Consider the following 11,913-nt stretch of genomic DNA (forward strand, 5'->3'; position numbering starts at 1 on the left):
ACAAGTGCCGCATGACCTTCCTGAGGCCTATTAGAGTCTGTGCACATGAGCAACTAAGAGCGAGTTCCCACGCATAGCAAATTCAACATATTTGTTGGGATTTGCCACCAGGGCAAACGTTCCCACTTGAAGCCCCTAAATTTTCGTTGCCAAAACTTGGCATTCTTTGGCCCCATTGGCAACGGATTCAAGGGCTCTCCACCTAGAAAATCGGGACCAAGGCTAATTGAAGCTCCCTTATTCGCTCTTTGTCTTCTAAAAGTCTAAAACATTTATGAAATTCATGCCTGACATGTTGCCAACACACTATGAGAACAGTTTCTACACTACGCTTGGATTTGCTAGCCCTCCCAGCATTTTTGCTAACCTGGCAAAATGCAGGAACTCGCTCTAATGTGAAGCTGGTGCTCTATGATGATTTTGTTCACACGCTACAATAGCTAAAAGAGCAACTTGAAGCATTTATTACATCCCTGAATATTCACAGGGAGCTGTGCAGGTTAGAGTTGGCTGATTTTCATTGGTTTACGCATCAAGATCTATACTTCTCTAGGTGCATTGAAGGCTCTTGAAACCACTTTGAGTGCCATATACCAGCTCTCTTGATTTGCTAGAGCGAAATCAAAGTGCTAGTGCTAAAAAATGCAACCTTAAAAAATAAAGTGCCAATTCTGCAACCAGAGGCGCTTCATTTTGCCTTGTTTTTCATGCAACTTGTCATGAGTGCCACTCTTTCGTGTGCATGCACACTAAGCCTTATACCTCCCCTGCTATTTTACACTTCGCAATAACTTGGTAAGGATAAGACATAGGATCCTGATGAACCCTTGCATACAGGACTTGCCTTAGACTCATAGCCCTTAGCTCATCACACTAAAACTCCATTAATCGGAGCAGGTGCTCGATTAAGTACGAGTTGCCATGCTTCGACTCAATGGTGGTGTCCCTAAGAGTCTCACCCACTCTTCATTCCATGCATGTGATACCCCTTATGTACTTGCAATATTTGTGTGCAAAGACAATGTGGCATATGTCATGATACATTTACTCAAGGAAACTATAATTTTAAGCATAGTTTTAGCAAGAGCCCATGAAATGTATTTATCTTTCTATAGTACAAGGTACTTTTGCAATCAATGGAAAGTTTAGAGAGCTTGCTTCCTCTACTCTACAAGCTTTAGGAAAGGCTTTAAATTAAAGTAACTATTGCTTTCTTGGAGCATTTGTATGGCTACTCAAAACCTTTATGGCATGCTTCTTAGGGAAGGTCTTCTTCTAGGATTTAACATTGTCCATTTACCTTTGAAAACTAAAATAGAAGCTTCCCCATGGAAGCCTTTAAATTCTGATATTTACAAATGTTATTCATCGTTTCACTTTTTTTCACTTGTATTCCTATAGCTTTATCGCTTCATACTGCTTGGTATTGTTGTATACCACACGGTATCTGTAGGCACATACCGCACAATATGAGAACAAACCACGTGGTATGCTGATGTAAAGAAACACAATTTTTGGCATTTGGAGCATTAGATTGTGTTTCTTAATCGTAAAGTACATATTTAATTTTAAAAACGTACTTTTTAAATCCCTGATTCTAATGAAAAGGAAGAGAGGAGCTCCTTTTCAATTAGATCTCTCTTTTGTTTCCCTATTTTTGCATCCTTGTTTACATGCATGATGAAGATAGCCATTCATATTTAATGAATGTAGGGTCTAGAGAGAGGGAAAGCAAGAGCTTGGCCTCTTGTACTCTCAAGGGGGTCACTATGTATAAACCCTCTATACCACGTGCGTTCAAGGCATATTTCTAAAATCCCTTATCTGTATAAATTTTTCATTAATAAAATGTACCCCTTTTCTATACAAATCTGTAAATTTTTTCCAAAACTATTTTAAATAGTCCCTTATGTATATTTATTTCTGTAAATTTTAGAAATAAAAAATATTCTTTTGTTGAACTCACGTGATAGGGCTACATATGATGAGTGACCCCCCTGAGCTTGTACTCACCCTTCCCTTTTAAAAAAAGTTGAAATTATATTTAAACAAGGTGAATGATATTCAAAAGGCCTATCATTGAAAAGTTGCATTTAGGGGCCATTTTCCATGCAAATGTAGGAGCTTCAAACTGTCGAAGAATAGGTTCCCATTAAAGCTAAGGGTCGATATTGGAAAAGGTTTAAGGATGGTGACATGAGAGCATTTGGCTCTCAACTGCATGATTGCCACTGCACAAGCGGCTTTAGCTGAACAACTATGAAAAGTTAAAAAGTGAACCAAGAAGTACTATCGAGTTGAATGAGAAAGCATGCAAACAATTTGATGTCACTCATAGCTTGGCGAGGAGTAATAAAGATCAATGAGAAAACCTTGTAATAAAAGGGACAAGACTATTATCATGGTTTGAGGAACATTCATATAAACAAAGAAACTACCAAGTAATAAATACTCAAAGATGTGGGATAGTCGCTTGAACTGTCACAAACTTTTAGTGTATATGGGAAGAAAACATGTGGGGAGGAGTGAGACAGTGGGGAGAACGTCAATCTAAATAGTCACATTATAAATCTTTCCTGCACAGTGATGGGGGTTAAGCTCCCTGAGCAAAGTAGTGTCCTTGGAAAGATTTATAATCTCAATATGAACGGCTAGCACAAATCGCTCCATCACTTGCTATTTAAAACATCATGATGTGCATGTCAAAGAAAATGAATTGCATATTACAAACAAGCATTGCATTTTGAATGATTTGCATTCTAGAACAATCATATTTTAAAAAAATTGCATTTTAATTGAAGTGCAATATTTCATTTGATGGCCAAAAAAGAAGTGTGTATTACAATGTCTCATTTGCACTTTAGAACAATTGCATTTAAAAAGATCAATTGCATTTTAACGAAATTGCAAGGATTCATTTGACGACCCAAAAGAGGTGCAAATTGCAATGTCTCATTTGATTGTTCCCTTCAATTGCAACATTAATCAGGCACACTGACATACATCAAGACAACACCTTTGCTTCTTCTGAGTGGCTAGAATTGAGTTCAAGGTGTACAAGTACAAGGGCATCATGCAAGGGACGTGGAAGATCTGTGTGTACCCACTTTGGTATATCACTATCATTGCACACCCCTTTCACATCGTCCAACACCCTACCATTGGCATAGAGGTATATCAACTTCTCTAAACACCTATTTCATTAATTTTAGACTTTTTGTGTTGTTTTTGGACGAAGCCCAAAAATCCTTCCCAAATGAAAACTTTACTTTGTGAAAATATCCTTCCCAAATCAAAATTTTACTTTATGAAAATATTCTTCCCAAATCAAAAATTCACTTTGTGGCACTATCATATTCACATAAAAATATTGTTTTTTCAATCTATACTTTTGCACCAACATGCAAGAATTTGAAATAATCCTATATTAGAAATTCTAGCTATATCTAAGTTATTTGTTAATTTAATTATTTTTAATATTTTTCCTTGACATGATAAATTTATAAATCCATGAAAGGAGACTTAAATATTTCATGAAAATAACATTGTCACTCGCAATATGCACAAAATTTTTAAAACTTTTAATAAATAGAAAAAAGACATGATGCCATAAGACCCAAGTTTTGTATTCAACCAAAGAGGTATAATAGCAATTATAGCTATTATTATATAATGATTACATTGAGAGACATTGCTCTCAGCTAGAGTCTTTATATCCAAAATGATATAGATTGAACATATGTTTACAATTTAAATTGTTGCTCTTACAGAGCCTCAATTTGTGCCATCTGCATAATTTGAGTCCCCATTGTCTTATTGCTCAATGTCACGACAGTCCCTTGCCAGGTGCCATTTGCATAATTTGACTCCCACTTGTCTTACCAAGCCTTGCCCCTTGGGTGCATTAACTCCCCATTGTCTTATTGCTCAATGCGATAGTCCCTTGATAGGTGCCATTTGCATTAACTCCCTATTGTCTTGCCAAGCCTTGACCCTTGGGTGACATCCGGTGCAAAATACAGGTGCCATCTGCATTAACTCCCACAAGTTATCTTGCCAAGCCTTGCCCCTTGGGTGCATTGACTCCCCATTGTCTTATTGCTCAATGTGAAAGTCCCTTGCCAGGTGCTATCTGCATTTACTCCCTATTGTCGTGGCAAGCCTTGACCCTTGGGTGACATCCAGTGCATATTTTGACTCTCATTTGACATAGGAGGTGATGACTCTGATTATAATTGTCTTGGATTGGCTTCTTGCCTAGTACCCAAATAAAATCCTTCAATGGACTTTAATACAAAGCTTTAATCATGGACATTGTTCATTTGCGCTGTCTCCTTCTACTTCCTCCATGGCGAGCATCCTTAAAAATTTGTGTATATGCAAAATAGTTTGTTGTGGTATTTTTATTTTTCCTTCTACCTCATATCCCATGCGCTTCTTTGATTTCTTTGCCCTTGAATGCCAAGACACTATGATTGTCTCTGTCGAAACTTGAGAGACCGCTTCATCATTTGGGACCCACTCCTTCATTATACAATTAGTATACAATGTGTTGTTATCCATATTCTCCTTCCTGCCCTTTGGCTCATACCATACCGCTGTAAATGTTGTAGCTCTCCCTTGGTCATCTCTTTGCACATCAACTACTTTTGCAACCCAAAACTTCACATTCTCATATTCATCATCCGATGGCCGAACCACAACAAAAAAATCGACCTCTATATCTACTTGTGGCATAAACTCTCTCTTCTTTGGTCCATAATATGGACGTGGGAGTAATGATACAAATTCATTTTCAAAGACTGGAGCTGGGCGCATATCGTTATGAACATTTGGCCAAAACATATTGCATTCTTCCTTAACATCCTTTGAGCCTCGCTTTCTCTCAAGGTCCTTTATTAAATTTCGTGTCTTGTTAATTATAGTGGTAGTGTGTTCTCTCCAAGTAGGCTTCGAATCAGGATATCTCCGGAGCATTTCCTCTTTGTATGTAATAAATGCTTTTAATCCTTCTATTTCACAGTTAGACCTCTCATTGAATTCTTGTATAGGAGAGTGAACAACCATGGGGTCTATAAGGCCACATCATCCCAAGTGGAGTGACGCAAAAGAACAAGGTTGGCATGAGAGCTGATCCTGAGGAGTAGCACATTACATATCATATTTTTTGGGATCATCACTTGATCAAATTGATTTTTATTGGGTATCACTAGTTGATTACACTTTTTTGTATTCGATATGTATAGGCTCACTGTGTGACCGTACCATTGTAATTTTCATGGACTCATATTTTGTATTTCACTATGATGGCTGTATACACGTTCATACACATCATTGTATTAGATTCTATTTTTTACATGATGTCCGATGTCTTCTCAATGGGATTTGTTGTGTTTGTAAAACAAAAAATTGTTTATTAGTAGTAATGTTGTAATTTGTTTTGTGCTTTAGGACATTTTAAAAACGTGACTAAGAAAATTCGCGCACGTACTAACGAAATATGCGTGTGGACTTACTTGTTGGGGATGAAACTTCGCAGGACTCTTAGGCCACCCTAGACGTACATCCACCTGAGATTTGGTCTGAACTGATTTGGTATGCGCCACGTGGAAGGTACAATGCGTACATTTTTACAATCCCTACTAGAACGACTGCGGTAAAGCTATGGCGCATGTACTAACGAAATACGTGTGTGGACTTATCTATTGGGAATGAAACTTCGCACGAATCTTAGGCCACCCTAGACATACATCCATGCAAGATTTGGTCTCCAACTTATTTGGTATGCGCCACGTGGAAGGTATAATGTGTACATTTTTTCAATCCCTACTAGCACGACTACGTGTGAAAAATGGCGCACGTACTAACGAAATATGCATGTGGACTTATCTGTTGGAGATTAAAATTTGCACGGCTCTTAGGCTACTGTAGACATACATCCACGCAAGATTTGGTGCCCAACTGATTTGGTATGCGCCATGTGGAAGGACAGCTGCATACATTTTTACAATCCCTACTAGCACGACTACGTATGAAAAATGGCACACATACTAATGAAATATGCACGTGGACTTATCTGTTGGGGATGAAACTTCACACGGCTCTTAGGCTACTCTAGACGTACATCCACGCAAGATTTGGTCTCCAACTGATTTGGTATGCGCCACGTGGAAGGACAAATGCGTACATTTTTACAATCCCTACTAGCACGACTACGTATGAAAAATGGCACACATACTAATGAAATATGCATGTGGACTTATCTGTTGGGGATGAAAATTCACATAACTCTTAGGCTCCCTAGACGTACATCCACTTGGTCTCCAACTGATTTGGTATACGCCACGTGGAAGGTATAATGCGTACATTTTTACAATCCCTACTAGCACGACTAAACCCTAAACCCTAAACCCTGAACCCTAAATCCTAAACCCTGTTGGGGATGGAACTTCACACGCCTCTTAGGCTACCCTAGACGTACATCCACGCAAGATTTGGTCTCCAACTGATTTGGTATGCGCCACATGGAAGGTATAATGCGTACATTTTTATAATCCCTACTAGCATGACTCAACCCTAAACCCTAAACCCTGAACCCTGAATCCTAAACCCTATTGGGGATGAAACTTCATATGGCTCTTAGGATACCCTAGACGTAGATCCACGCAAGATTTGGTCTCCAATTGATTTGGTATGCGCCACGTGGAAGGACAAATGAGTACTTTTTTACAATCCCTACTAGCATGACTACGTATGAAAAACTCAGGGGGGTCACTATGTATAAACCCTCTATATCACGTGCGTTCAAGGCCTATTTTTAAAATACCTTATTTGTAAAATTTTCATTAATAAAATGTACCCTTTTTCTATACAAATCTATAAATTTTTTCCAAAATTGTTTTAAATACTCCCTTATGTAAATTAATTTTTGTAAAATTTAAATATTAAAAATGTCCTTCTGTTGAACTCACGTGATAAGGTTACATATGATGAGTGACCCCCCCGAGATGAAAAATGGCACACATACTAATGAAATATGCACGTGGACTTATCTGTTGGGGATGAAACTTCGCACGGCTCTTAGGCTACCCTAGATGTACATCCACGCAAGATTTGGTCTCCAAATGATTTGGTATGCGCCACGTGGAAGGACAAATGCGTACATTTTTACAATCCCTACTAGCACGACTATGTGTGAAAAATGGCGTACGTACTAATGAAATATGCATGTGGACTTATCTGTTGGAGATTAAACTTTGCACGGCCCTTAGGCTACCGTACACGTACATCCACGCAAGATTTGGTCTCCAACTGATTTGGTATGCGCCACGTGGAAGGACAAATGCCTACATTTTTACAATCCCTACTAGCACGACTACGTATGAAAAATGGCGCACGTACTAATGAAATATGCACGTGGACTTATCTGTTGGGGATGAAACTTCACACGGCTCTTAGGCTCCCTGGACATACATCCAGGTAAGATTTGGTCTCCAACTCATTTGGTCTCCAATTGATTTGGTATGCGCCACGTGGAAGGACAAATGCATACATTTTTACTGTAACAATCCCTACTAGCATGACTAAACCGTAAGCCCTAAACCCTGAACCCTAAATCCTAAACCCTGTTGGGGACAAAACTTCACACGCCTCTTAGGCTACCGTAGACATACATCCACGCAAGATTTGGTCTCCAACTGATTTGGTTTGCGCCACGTAGAAGGTATAATGTGTACATTTTTACAATCTCTACTAGCATGACTAAACCCTGAACCCTAAATCCTAAACCCTGTTGGGGACGAAACTTCACACTCCTCTTAGGCTACCCTAGACGTACATCCACGCAAGATTTGGTCTCCAACTGATTTGGTATGCGCCACATGGAAGGTATAATGCGTACATTTTTACAATCCCTACTAGCACGACTAAACCCTAAACCCTAAACCCTGAACCCTAAATCCTAAACCCTGTTGGGGACGAAACTTCACACGCCTCTTAGGCTACCCTAGACATACATCCACGCAAGATTTGGTCTCCAACTGATTTGGTATGCGCCACTTGGAAGGTATAATGCGTACATTTTTATAATCCCTACTAGCACGACTAAACCCTAAACCCTGAACCCTAAATCCTAAACCCTGTTGGGGATGAAACTTCACATGGCTCTTAGGCTACCCTAGACGTACATCCACACAAGATTTGGTCTCCAACTGATCTGGTTTGCACCACGTGGAAGGTATAATGCATACATTTTTGCAAGCACCTTTTCAATGCTTAATGTTTACAATTACGACACATGGCATTATTTTTAAAATACATTATGTATTAGATGTGTGAATTGAGATATTTGAAATTCAAAATCATACTCTTAATTTTAAATACGCACATGGGGATGAAACTTCGCACGTAGAAGTTCTAATGCGTACATTTTTACAATCCCTACTAGCACGACTAAACCCTAAACCCTAAACCCTGAACCCTAAATCCTAAACCCTGTTGGGGATGAAACTTCACATGGCTCTTAGGCTACCCTAGACGTACATCCATGCAAGATTTGGTCTCCAACTGATTTGGTATGCACCACGTGGAAGGTATAATGTGTACATTTTTACAATCCCTACTAGCATGACTAAACCTTAAACCCTAAACCCTGAACCCTAAATCCTAAACCCTGTTGGGGACGAAACTTCACACGGCTCTTAGGCTACCCTAGACGTACATCCACGCAAGATTTGGTCTCCAACTGATTTGGTATGCGCCACGTGGAAGGTATAATGCATACATTTTTACAATCCCTACTAGCATGACTAAAACCTAAATCCTAAACCCTGAGCCCTAAATCCTCAACCCTATTGGGGATGAAACTTCACACGGCTATTAGGCTACCCTAGACGTACATCCACGCAAGATTTGGTCTCCAACTGATCTGGTTTGCACTACGTGGAAGGTATAATGCATACATTTTTACAATCCCTACTAGCACGAATAAACCCTAAACCCTAAACCCTGAACCCTAAATCCTAAACCCTGTTAGGGATGAAACTTCACACGGCTCTTAGGCTACCCTAGACGTACATCCAACCAAGATTTGGTCTCGAACTGATTTGGTATATGCGCCACGTGGAAGGTATAATGCGTACATTTTTATAATCCCTACTAGCACGACTATAAAACCTAAACCCTGAATCCTAAATCCTAAACCCTGTTGGGGATGAAACTTCACATGGCTCTTAGGCTACCTTAGACGTACATCCACGCAAGATTTGGTCTCCAACTGATCTGGTTTGCGCCATGTGGAAGGTATAATGCATACATTTTTGCAAGCACCTTTTCAATGCTTAATGTTTACAATTACAACACACGGCATTATTTTTAAAATACATTATGTATTAGATGTGTGAATTGAGATATTTGAAATTCAAAATCATACTCTTAATTTTAAATATGCACATGGGGATGAAACTTCGCATGGCTCTTTGGTTTAGTGTAATAATTGCAAGCATTGATATATACGAAATTCAATATGATATTCAAAATGATAAAGTTGGAACTTGAACACTTTTTCAATGCTTAATGTTTACAATTACTTCACATGGCATTCTTTTTTAAATACCTTATGTATTAGATGTGTGAATTGAGATATTCGAAATTCAAAATCATACTCCTAATTTTAAATGTTTATGTTACATTTATACAAACTATAAACTGAGATAAAAAAAGTGTGAAGAACATCATGAAAGTACGAAAATGCTCATACATCATAAAAGTGGGAACAATATCATGAAAGTACCAAAATGAATCTGTACATCATCATCATCATGCTACAGAAGTGCATCCCTATACAAGAAACGTGTGAAGCCTAAGCAATCATCCTGAATCCGAATCTGATAGCTCCACATATGATCCTCTAGTGGAACACTGACATGGCTCCTGTATAACCTGCTGCCCAACCGTCCGCTGTGTGCCCTCAGGCAAAGCCGGCTCAGATGGGCCAGCCTCATCACCTGCATGAGATGGACCAGCTCATCCTGATGAAGAGGAGGGCATGCTGCATGCGCCACCGCTGCCATCTCTGCCTCCCTCGCCTCCTCTATGTATGCGCATCTCAGCTCCCATAGCCGTGCATCTGCGAATACTCGTGCCTCAAATCCAGCGCGAGTAATCGTCTCTACATGTAGAAGACGTTGGTCTCGGCCCCGCCCTAGCTGCTGCTCCACCCACTGCTGCAATGATGTCTGCAGCTTTGCCTCTCGCTCAATCCGGCGTGCCTCCTCTGCTCGTGCCTCGTCACCTGGCGTGAAATCACCATATGAAAAGCGTCGTGGAATGCATGCTACAACCACCGATGTATCAGCACCCTCCTGCATCAGCAACGCTCTCTGTGCCTCCTCCCTATAGTGCTCTATCAAGACTACGCGGGCGAATGGATCAATGGCCTGACGATGACCAGGATATAGATCATCCATGCCTAGTCCTCTGTATGTGGCCACATCAATGTCAGCAAAGCATACAGGGCACACTGATCGTGCCACCATGTGGCGGGTCCTGCAATGCAGATGTGCGATGTGGCCGCACCCTAGTCCAAACCACCCTACGGTGTCAAACTCCTCGTGGCAAAGGACGCAAGTGGCAGTAGGAAACCTGGCTATGACTGCTGCATCTGTGGGTGTCCTAGTCGGCACATCTACAGGAGGAGCGGGGTATAGGGCCATGCTAGGGTCGATCCTATGGATCACGACTAATATGCCTCAACTGCAAAATATAGTGCTCCGCAAGATGGTATGCTATGCGTGTCTGAATCCTCTGCTCCTCCAAATCTGTTTGCAGCAACAGTCGTATGCGAGAATCCATCTCCTGACACAATAGATGTGCCTGCAATGCAAACATGTCGCGTACATGGTGAGAATTAACCAAAAAACTTCAGTTCAAAACACGCTACAAAAAAATAAACTAATATAATCAAAATAACTAACCTCATCCCTAGACTCGGCCAACAATGCCTCCAACTCTGCAATCCGTGCGTCTCGAGCCTCCAACTCGTGCTGAGGCGGTGTAGATGTGGGAGGTGGTGTAGATGTGGGAGGCTCCATCGATGATCGAGGTGGGGGAGGTGGAATCAAAAGTGATCTCGATAGGCCAGAGACCATGTGCTGCAAGGATGATGCCACTGAATGAACATCCCCCGTAATCTAGTGTCCTCCCACTGCTCGCAATGCCGGTGCAGGGATGGTGTGCAACTCTAGTGCCTCGCATCGACGCCGAACACCTGCAATTTGATGCTCCTGACGCCCCATCCTACCATGTCCCGCTCTTGATCCTAGACGGGTACTAAGGTAGTCTACCCGATGACCAAGCATAAACTCAGCGTATAGCTGCATGGCAAATGACCTGGCTATCTGACGGTTGTGAGGCAATCGACCACCATTCACAGCGATATATCTCGGATAAATGTGTGCTGCTATGATGGGGTGCCTACAACGTAAAATATGCAAGGGGAGCCCTGATCGTGGTCGCATCGCCTCGGTGTGACCATCCCAAAACATATCCTCTAAGGCCTGCATGTGATGTGACTCACGCTCAAACAACTGTCGAATGGCTCTCCAATCCAAGCCACCACCAGTGATCTTTGCCTCAGCCTGTGCCTGAAAGCTATCCACAACATCCTCAACTGTGTCCAATCGACCTAGAGCCTCAATAACTGAATCTAGACTCGCAACCAAGTGAGGGGGTGCCCTAGCATTCTGCAGTGCCCTCATCTCAGCTCTCAGCATCTCTATCTGCATACAAATAGTGGTGCTAGAACCTGTGTGCTGGCTGGCGCATGCACAAAAGAAACACATGGAAATTAATATTCTATTTGGGTAATGAAAATAATATTCTATTCAATATGACTTATAATCTATTTACGTAATG

The 11,913-nt window shown here is 40.9% G+C and overlaps 1 pseudogene; it reads right to left on the minus strand.

The window, feature by feature from the left end:
* Window positions 1-10,784: 10,784 nt before the first annotated feature.
* On the minus strand, window positions 10,785-11,516 carry LOC147897068 (uncharacterized; annotated as a pseudogene).
* Between the last annotated feature and the right edge of the window lie 397 nt (window positions 11,517-11,913).

Source organism: Dipteris shenzhenensis, chromosome 11, assembly GCF_047967505.1.
Source record: "Dipteris shenzhenensis isolate YYH24624 ecotype China chromosome 11, Dip_SZ_1.0, whole genome shotgun sequence".
NCBI lineage: Eukaryota > Viridiplantae > Streptophyta > Polypodiopsida > Gleicheniales > Dipteridaceae > Dipteris > Dipteris shenzhenensis.